The sequence below is a fragment of the Sturnus vulgaris genome, unplaced genomic scaffold (assembly GCF_052056855.1).
Source record: "Sturnus vulgaris isolate bStuVul1 unplaced genomic scaffold, bStuVul1.hap1 Scaffold_202, whole genome shotgun sequence".
NCBI classification, from domain to species: domain Eukaryota; kingdom Metazoa; phylum Chordata; class Aves; order Passeriformes; family Sturnidae; genus Sturnus; species Sturnus vulgaris.
Window position 1 is genome coordinate 120,043 of NW_028276207.1, and position 9,234 is coordinate 129,276.

Below are 9,234 nucleotides of genomic sequence, written 5' to 3' on the forward strand. Positions count from 1 at the left end.
GAAGGGACAATGTAGAACACGTCTCTGTCCCGGCACATTTTAGTGTGCGATTCTTCCCTCCGGGTCTTCGGTCCTTGCGAAGCTCTATGTACTGCGAGCGCTGCTACTTGCAGCTGGGAAGGACCGTGGAGTTAGCGGCGAATTCGGAGAGCTCTTCGCTGCACTGCGCCGCTCGCAAGCGGCTTCGTTCTTCGCCTTCTGCCGTCCGGAGAGAGCTGAACTCCGGCGATCAGTTTCAGCTCTGCCCAACAGCGTGTTCTCAGTTCTGCGGGCAAGCACGCCCTCTTGCCTTGGCTCCGAGTGAAAAGTCCCGAGCCAGCACTCGACTCAGTGCAATGCACCCAGAAAGACGCTCTCGCTCGTCTTTCAAGGAGCGATTCCTAACAGCAGAAGCAGCAGAGGCACAAACTGGATGACGAGAAGGGACAATGTAGAACACGTCTCTGTCCCGGCACATTTTAGTGTGCGATACTTCCCTCCGGGTCGTCGGTCCTTGCGCAGCTCTATGTACTGCGAGCGCTGCTACTTGCAGCTGAGAAGGACCGTGGAGCTAGCGGCGAATTCGGAGAGCGCTAAGCACGAAGTCAAGAAGCGAGACGTGTCCCTGCAATGCGGTCCTAATAGCAGCTTCCTCGCGGCGGGCCCGAGCTCCGGCCACAAAGCATTCACGTCCTGGCAACGGATCTCTGTGACGGGCGTAGGCGAAAAGCTTTCGTTTTCCATTCGAACTGCGAGAGAGGCAGACTGCTGCACGGAGCTCTGAGAACAAGGGTGCACGCCCTAGGCGGGCTTGGGCAGAAGCAGCGTTCTCTAGCTCTTGGCTGCCGGCGCACTTGTGGTTGTGTGGCGCCCTTGCAGCGGCTTCTGGCCGCCGGCAAGTGAAAGCAGTGCCAGGCGTGGGCGAGGGCGGTGAACGAAGCGGCATTAGTCCCGTGCTTGTGTGCACCACGTTACAGGCTACTAGGAGAGGGAGGTTGTTGACTCTCACTTGCCTTTCCAAGTGCCCTTAGCAGTCGGAAGGAGCAAGTTGAAGCACTGCTGCTTGTGCTGCTCCGTGGTTCCCTTGCAGCCCGCCTGGAAAGCTTTGGCGGTCGCTTCTAGGCGCCGAGTTGCACACAGCACCACGGTAAGTGCCTCGGAGAAGGGAAATCCAGAGTGCAGCGAGGAGCTGGACGTGGCTTACGTGCATTAAGGAGAAGGTTAACCAAGGCACTGCTTCTTCAATCTGGCCGCCTCTGCCCTGGTAGCAACTTTTGCAACTCGGCAAAGGGAGCCGCGAGTATGTAGAACGGAGGGCAGCGAGACGCCGTGTGTTATGCGCCCTTTCAGGGCTGCTGCCAGGGGGCTACTTTAAGAACGCTTTTTTCTTCCTCGCGTCCTTCTCGCTTCGCTCTAGCTGCATGGAGTACAGCACAGCGAAGGAGTGAGGACGGGCACTGTCCCAGCTTTTGCCCTGGCGTGCAACGGCTGTGTGCTGCTTTTCCAAGCAGCAAGAGCACAGAGAAGTGAAAGCGATTGTGAAGGAGCTCTTTGGCTGCTCGTGTGCTCTTCGCTGCACTGCGCCGCTCGCAAGCGGCTTCGTTCTTCGCCTTCTGCCGTCCGGAGAGAGCTGAACTGCAGCGGTCAGTTTCAGCTCTGCCCAACAGCGTGTTCTCAGTTCCGCGGGCAAGCACGCCCTCTTGCCTTGGCTCCGAGTGCAAAGTCCCGAGCGAGCACTCGACTCAGTGCAATGCACCCAGAAAGACGCTCTCGCTCGTCTTTCAAGGAGCGATTCCTAACAGCAGAAGCAGCAGAGGCACAAACTGGATGACGAGAAGGGACAATGTAGAACACGTCTCTGTCTCGGCACATTATCGTGTGCGATACTTTCCTCCGGGTCTTCGGTCCTTGCGAAGCTCTATGTACTGCGAGCGCTGCTACTCGCAGCTGAGAAGGACCGTGGAGCTAGCGGCGAATTCGGAGAGCTCTTCGCTGCACTGCGCCGCTCGCAAGCGGCTTCGTTCTTCGCCTTCTGCCGTCCGGAGAGAGCTGAACTCCGGCGATCAGTTTCAGCTCTGCCCAACAGCGTGTTCTCAGTTCCGCGGGCAAGCACGCCCTCTTGCCTTGGCTCCGAGTGCAAAGTCCCGAGCGAGCACTCGACTCAGTGCAATGCACCCAGAAAGACGCTCTCGATCGTCTTTCAAGGAGCGATTCCTAACAGCAGAAGCAGCAGAGGCACAAACTGGATGACGTGAAGGGACAATGTAGAACACGTCTCTGTCCCGGCACATTTTAGTGTGCGATTCTTCCCTCCGGGTCTTCGGTCCTTGCGAAGCTCTATGTACTGCGAGCGCTGCTACTTGCAGCTGGGAAGGACCGTGGAGCTAGCGGCGAATTCGGAGAGCTCTTCGCTGCACTGCGCCGCTCGCAAGCGGCTTCGTTCTTCGCCTTCTGCCGTCCGGAGAGAGCTGAACTCCGGCGATCAGTTTCAGCTCTGCCCAACAGCGTGTTCTCAGTTCTGCGGGCAAGCACGCCCTCTTGCCTTGGCTCCGAGTGCAAAGTCCCGAGCCAGCACTCGACTCAGTGCAATGCACCCAGAAAGACGCTCTCGATCGTCTTTCAAGGAGCGATTCCTAACAGCAGAAGCAGCAGAGGCACAAACTGGATGACGAGAAGGGACAACGTAGAACACGTCTCTGTCCCGGCACATTTTAGTGTGCGATACTTCCCTCCGGGTCGTCGGTCCTTGCGCAGCTCTATGTACTGCGAGCGCTGCTACTTGCAGCTGAGAAGGACCGTGGAGCTAGCGGCGAATTCGGAGAGCGCTAAGCACGAAGTCAAGAAGCGAGACGTGTCCCTGCAATGCGGTCCTAATAGCAGCTTCCTCGCGGCGGGCGCGAGCTCCGGCCACAAAGCATTCACGTCCTGGCAACGGATCTCTGTGACGGGCGTAGGCGAAAAGCTTTCGTTTTCCATTCGAACTGCGAGAGAGGCAGACTGTTGCACGGAGCTCTGAGAACAAGGGTGCACGCCCTAGGCGGGCTTGGGCAGAAGCAGCGTTCTCTAGCTCTTGGCTGCCGGCGCACTTGTGGTTGTGTGGCGCCCTTGCAGCGGCTTCTGGCCGCCGGCAAGTGAAAGCGGCTCCACGCTTAGACGATGGCGGTGAACGAAGCGGCATTAGTCCCGTGCTTGTGTGCACCACGTTACAGGCTACTAGGAGAGGGAGGTTGTTGACTCTCACTTGCCTTTCCAAGTGCCCTTAGCAGTCGGAAGGAGCAAGCTGAAGCACTGCTGCTTGTGCTGCTCCGTGGTTCCCTTGCAGCCCGCCTGGAAAGCTTTGGCGGTCGCTTCTAGGCGCCGAGTTGCACACAGCACCACGGTAAGTGCCTCGGAGAAGGGAAATCCAGAGTGCAGCGAGGAGCTGGACGTGGCTTACGTGCAGTAAGGAGAAGGTTAACCAAGGCACTGCTTCTTCAATCTGGCCGCCTCTGCTCTGGTAGCAACTTTTGCAAGTCGGCAAAGGGAGCCGCGAGTATGTAGAACGGAGGGCAGCGAGACGCCGTGTGTTATGCGCCCTTTCAGGGCTGCTGCCAGGGGGCTACTTTAAGAACGCTTTTTTCTTCCTCGCGTCCTTCTCGCTTCGCTCTAGCTGCATGGAGTACAGCACAGCGAAGGAGTGAGGACGGGCACTGTCCCAGCTTTTGCCCTGGCGTGCAACGGCTGTGTGCTGCTTTTCCAAGCAGCAAGAGCACAGAGGAGTGAAAGCGATTGTGAAGGAGCTCTTTGGCTGCTCGTGTGCTCTTCGCTGCACTGCGCCGCTCGCAAGCGGCTTCGTTCTTCGCCTTCTGCCGTCCGGAGAGAGCTGAACTCCGGCGATCAGTTTCAGCTCTGCCCAACAGCGTGTTCTCAGTTCTGCGGGCAAGCACGCCCTCTTGCCTTGGCTCCGAGTGCAAAGTCCCGAGCGAGCACTCGACTCAGTGCAATGCACCCAGAAAGACGCTCTCGATCGTCTTTCAAAGAGCGATTCCTAACAGCAGAAGCAGCAGAGGCACAAACTGGATGACGAGAAGGGACAATGTAGAACACGTCTCTGTCTCGGCACATTATCGTGTGCGATACTTCCCTCCGGGTCTTCGGTCCTTGCGAAGCTCTATGTACTGCGAGCGCTGCTACTCGCAGCTGAGAAGGACCGTGGAGCTAGCGGCGAATTCGGAGAGCTCTTCGCTGCACTGCGCCGCTCGCAAGCGGCTTCGTTCTTCGCCTTCTGCCGTCCGGAGAGAGCTGAACTCCGGCGATCAGTTTCAGCTCTGCCCAACAGCGTGTTCTCAGTTCCGCGGGCAAGCACGCCCTCTTGCCTTGGCTCCGAGTGCAAAGTCCCGAGCGAGCACTCGACTCAGTGCAATGCACCCAGAAAGACGCTCTCGATCGTCTTTCAAGGAGCGATTCCTAACAGCAGAAGCAGCAGAGGCACAAACTGGATGACGTGAAGGGACAATGTAGAACACGTCTCTGTCCCGGCACATTTTAGTGTGCGATTCTTCCCTCCGGGTCTTCGGTCCTTGCGAAGCTCTATGTACTGCGAGCGCTGCTACTTGCAGCTGGGAAGGACCGTGGAGCTAGCGGCGAATTCGGAGAGCTCTTCGCTGCACTGCGCCGCTCGCAAGCGGCTTCGTTCTTCGCCTTCTGCCGTCCGGAGAGAGCTGAACTCCGGCGATCAGTTTCAGCTCTGCCCAACAGCGTGTTCTCAGTTCTGCGGGCAAGCACGCCCTCTTGCCTTGGCTCCGAGTGCAAAGTCCCGAGCGAGCACTCGACTCAGTGCAATGCACCCAGAAAGACGCTCTCGATCGTCTTTCAAGGAGCGATTCCTAACAGCAGAAGCAGCAGAGGCACAAACTGGATGACGAGAAGGGACAATGTAGAACACGTCTCTGTCCCGGCACATTTTAGTGTGCGATACTTCCCTCCGGGTCGTCGGTCCTTGCGCAGCTCTATGTACTGCGAGCGCTGCTACTTGCAGCTGAGAAGGACCGTGGAGCTAGCGGCGAATTCGGAGAGCGCTAAGCACGAATTCAAGAAGCGAGACGTGTCCCTGCAATGCGGTGCTAAGAGCAGCTTCCTCGCGGCGGGCGCGAGCTCCGGCCACAAAGCATTCACGTCCTGGCAACGGATCTCTGTGACGGGCGTAGGGGAAAAGCTTTCGTTTTCCATTCGAACTGCGAGAGAGGCAGACTGTTGCACGGAGCTCTGAGAACAAGGGTGCACGCCCTAGGCGGGCTTGGGCAGAAGCAGCGTTCTCTAGCTCTTGGCTGCCGGCGCACTTGTGGTTGTGTGGCGCCCTTGCAGCGGCTTCTGGCCGCCGGCAAGTGAAAGCAGTGCCAGGCGTGGGCGAGGGCGGTGAACGAAGCGGCACTAGTCCCGTGCTTGTGTGCACCACGTTACAGGCTACTAGGAGAGGGAGGTTGTTGACTCTCACTTGCCTTTCCAAGTGCCCTTAGCAGTCGGAAGGAGCAAGTTGAAGCACTGCTGCTTGTGCTGCTCCGTGGTTCCCTTGCAGCCCGCCTGGAAAGCTTTGGCGGTCGCTTCTAGGCGCCGAGTTGCACACAGCACCACGGTAAGTGCCTCGGAGAAGGGAAATCCAGAGTGCAGCGAGGAGCTGGACGTGGCTTACGTGCATTAAGGAGAAGGTTAACCAAGGCACTGCTTCTTCAATCTGGCCGCCTCTGCTCTGGTAGCAACTTTTGCAAGTCGGCAAAGGGAGCCGCGAGTATGTAGAACGGAGGGCAGCGAGACGCCGTGTGTTATGCGCCCTTTCAGGGCTGCTGCCAGGGGGCTACTTTAAGAACGCTTTTTTCTTCCTCGCGTCCTTCTCGCTTCGCTCTAGCTGCATGGAGTACAGCACAGCGAAGGAGTGAGGACGGGCACTGTCCCAGCTTTTGCCCTGGCGTGCAACGGCTGTGTGCTGCTTTTCCAAGCAGCAAGAGCACAGAGGAGTGAAAGCGATTGTGAAGGAGCTCTTTGGCTGCTCGTGTGCTCTTCGCTGCACTGCGCCGCTCGCAAGCGGCTTCGTTCTTCGCCTTCTGCCGTCCGGAGAGAGCTGAACTCCGGCGATCAGTTTCAGCTCTGCCCAACAGCGTGTTCTCAGTTCTGCGGGCAAGCACGCCCTCTTGCCTTGGCTCCGAGTGCAAAGTCCCGAGCGAGCACTCGACTCAGTGCAATGCACCCAGAAAGACGCTCTCGCACGTCTTTCAAGGAGCGATTCCTAACAGCAGAAGCAGCAGAGGCACAAACTGGATGACGAGAAGGGACAATGTAGAACACGACTCTGTCCCGGCACATTTTAGTGTGCGATACTTCCCTCCGGGTCTTCGGTCCTTGCGAAGCTCTAGGTACTGCGAGCGCTGCTACTTGCAGCTGGGAAGGACCGTGGAGCTAGCGGCGAATTCGGAGAGCTCTTCGCTGCACTGCGCCGCTCGCAAGCGGCTTCGTTCTTCGCCTTCTGCCGTCCGGAGAGAGCTGAACTCCGGCGATCAGTTTCAGCTCTGCCCAACAGCGTGTTCTCAGTTCTGCGGGCAAGCACGCCCTCTTGCCTTGGCTCCGAGTGAAAAGTCCCGAGCCAGCACTCGACTCAGTGCAATGCACCCAGAAAGACGCTCTCGCTCGTCTTGCAAGGAGCGATTCCTAACAGCAGAAGCAGCAGAGGCACAAACTGGATGACGAGAAGGGACAATGTAGAACACGTCTCTGTCCCGGCACATTTTAGTGTGCGATACTTCCCTCCGGGTCGTCGGTCCTTGCGCAGCTCTATGTACTGCGAGCGCTGCTACTTGCAGCTGAGAAGGACCGTGGAGCTAGCGGCGAATTCGGAGAGCGCTAAGCACGAAGTCAAGAAGCGAGACGTGTCCCTGCAATGCGGTCCTAATAGCAGCTTCCTCGCGGCGGGCCCGAGCTCCGGCCACAAAGCATTCACGTCCTGGCAACGGATCTCTGTGACGGGCGTAGGCGAAAAGCTTTCGTTTTCCATTCGAACTGCGAGAGAGGCAGACTGCTGCACGGAGCTCTGAGAACAAGGGTGCACGCCCTAGGCGGGCTTGGGCAGAAGCAGCGTTCTCTAGCTCTTGGCTGCCGGCGCACTTGTGGTTGTGTGGCGCCCTTGCAGCGGCTTCTGGCCGCCGGCAAGTGAAAGCGGCTCCACGCTTAGACGATGGCGGTGAACGAAGCGGCACAAGAGCCGTGCTTGTGTGCACCACGTTACAGGCTACTAGGAGAGGGAGGTTGTTGACTCTCACTTGCCTTTCCAAGTGCCCTTAGCAGTCGGAAGGAGCAAGTTGAAGCACTGCTGCTTGTGCTGCTCCGTGGTTCCCTTGCAGCCCGCCTGGAAAGCTTTGGCGGTCGCTTCTAGGCGCCGAGTTGCACACAGCACCACGGTAAGTGCCTCGGAGAAGGGAAATCCAGAGTGCAGCGAGGAGCTGGACGTGGCTTACGTGCATTAAGGAGAAGGTTAACCAAGGCACTGCTTCTTCAATCTGGCCGCCTCTGCCCTGGTAGCAACTTTTGCAACTCGGCAAAGGGAGCCGCGAGTATGTAGAACGGAGGGCAGCGAGACGCCGTGTGTTATGCGCCCTTTCAGGGCTGCTGCCAGGGGGCTACTTTAAGAACGCTTTTTTCTTCCTCGCGTCCTTCTCGCTTCGCTCTAGCTGCATGGAGTACAGCACAGCGAAGGAGTGAGGACGGGCACTGTCCCAGCTTTTGCCCTGGCGTGCAACGGCTGTGTGCTGCTTTTCCAAGCAGCAAGAGCACAGAGAAGTGAAAGCGATTGTGAAGGAGCTCTTTGGCTGCTCGTGTGCTCTTCGCTGCACTGCGCCGCTCGCAAGCGGCTTCGTTCTTCGCCTTCTGCCGTCCGGAGAGAGCTGAACTCCGGCGATCAGTTTCAGCTCTGCCCAACAGCGTGTTCTCAGTTCTGCGGGCAAGCACGCCCTCTTGCCTTGGCTCCGAGTGCAAAGTCCCGAGCCAGCACTCGACTCAGTGCAATGCAGCCAGAAAGACGCTCTCGATCGTCTTTCAAAGAGCGATTCCTAACAGCAGAAGCAGCAGAGGCACAAACTGGATGACGAGAAGGGACAATGTAGAACACGTCTCTGTCTCGGCACATTATCGTGTGCGATACTTCCCTCCGGGTCTTCGGTCCTTGCGAAGCTCTATGTACTGCGAGCGCTGCTACTCGCAGCTGAGAAGGACCGTGGAGCTAGCGGCGAATTCGGAGAGCTCTTCGCTGCACTGCGCCGCTCGCAAGCGGCTTCGTTCTTCGCCTTCTGCCGTCCGGAGAGAGCTGAACTCCGGCGATCAGTTTCAGCTCTGCCCAACAGCGTGTTCTCAGTTCCGCGGGCAAGCACGCCCTCTTGCCTTGGCTCCGAGTGCAAAGTCCCGAGCGAGCACTCGACTCAGTGCAATGCACCCAGAAAGACGCTCTCGATCGTCTTTCAAGGAGCGATTCCTAACAGCAGAAGCAGCAGAGGCACAAACTGGATGACGTGAAGGGACAATGTAGAACACGTCTCTGTCCCGGCACATTTTAGTGTGCGATTCTTCCCTCCGGGTCTTCGGTCCTTGCGAAGCTCTATGTACTGCGAGCGCTGCTACTTGCAGCTGGGAAGGACCGTGGAGTTAGCGGCGAATTCGGAGAGCTCTTCGCTGCACTGCGCCGCTCGCAAGCGGCTTCGTTCTTCGCCTTCTGCCGTCCGGAGAGAGCTGAACTCCGGCGATCAGTTTCAGCTCTGCCCAACAGCGTGTTCTCAGTTCTGCGGGCAAGCACGCCCTCTTGCCTTGGCTCCGAGTGCAAAGTCCCGAGCGAGCACTCGACTCAGTGCAATGCACCCAGAAAGACGCTCTCGATCGTCTTTCAAGGAGCGATTCCTAACAGCAGAAGCAGCAGAGGCACAAACTGGATGACGAGAAGGGACAATGTAGAACACGTCTCTGTCCCGGCACATTTTAGTGTGCGATACTTCCCTCCGGGTCGTCGGTCCTTGCGCAGCTCTATGTACTGCGAGCGCTGCTACTTGCAGCTGAGAAGGACCGTGGAGCTAGCGGCGAATTCGGAGAGCGCTAAGCACGAAGTCAAGAAGCGAGACGTGTCCCTGCAATGCGGTCCTAATAGCAGCTTCCTCGCGGCGGGCCCGAGCTCCGGCCACAAAGCATTCACGTCCTGGCAACGGATCTCTGTGACGGGCGTAGGCGAAAAGCTTTCGTTTTCCATTC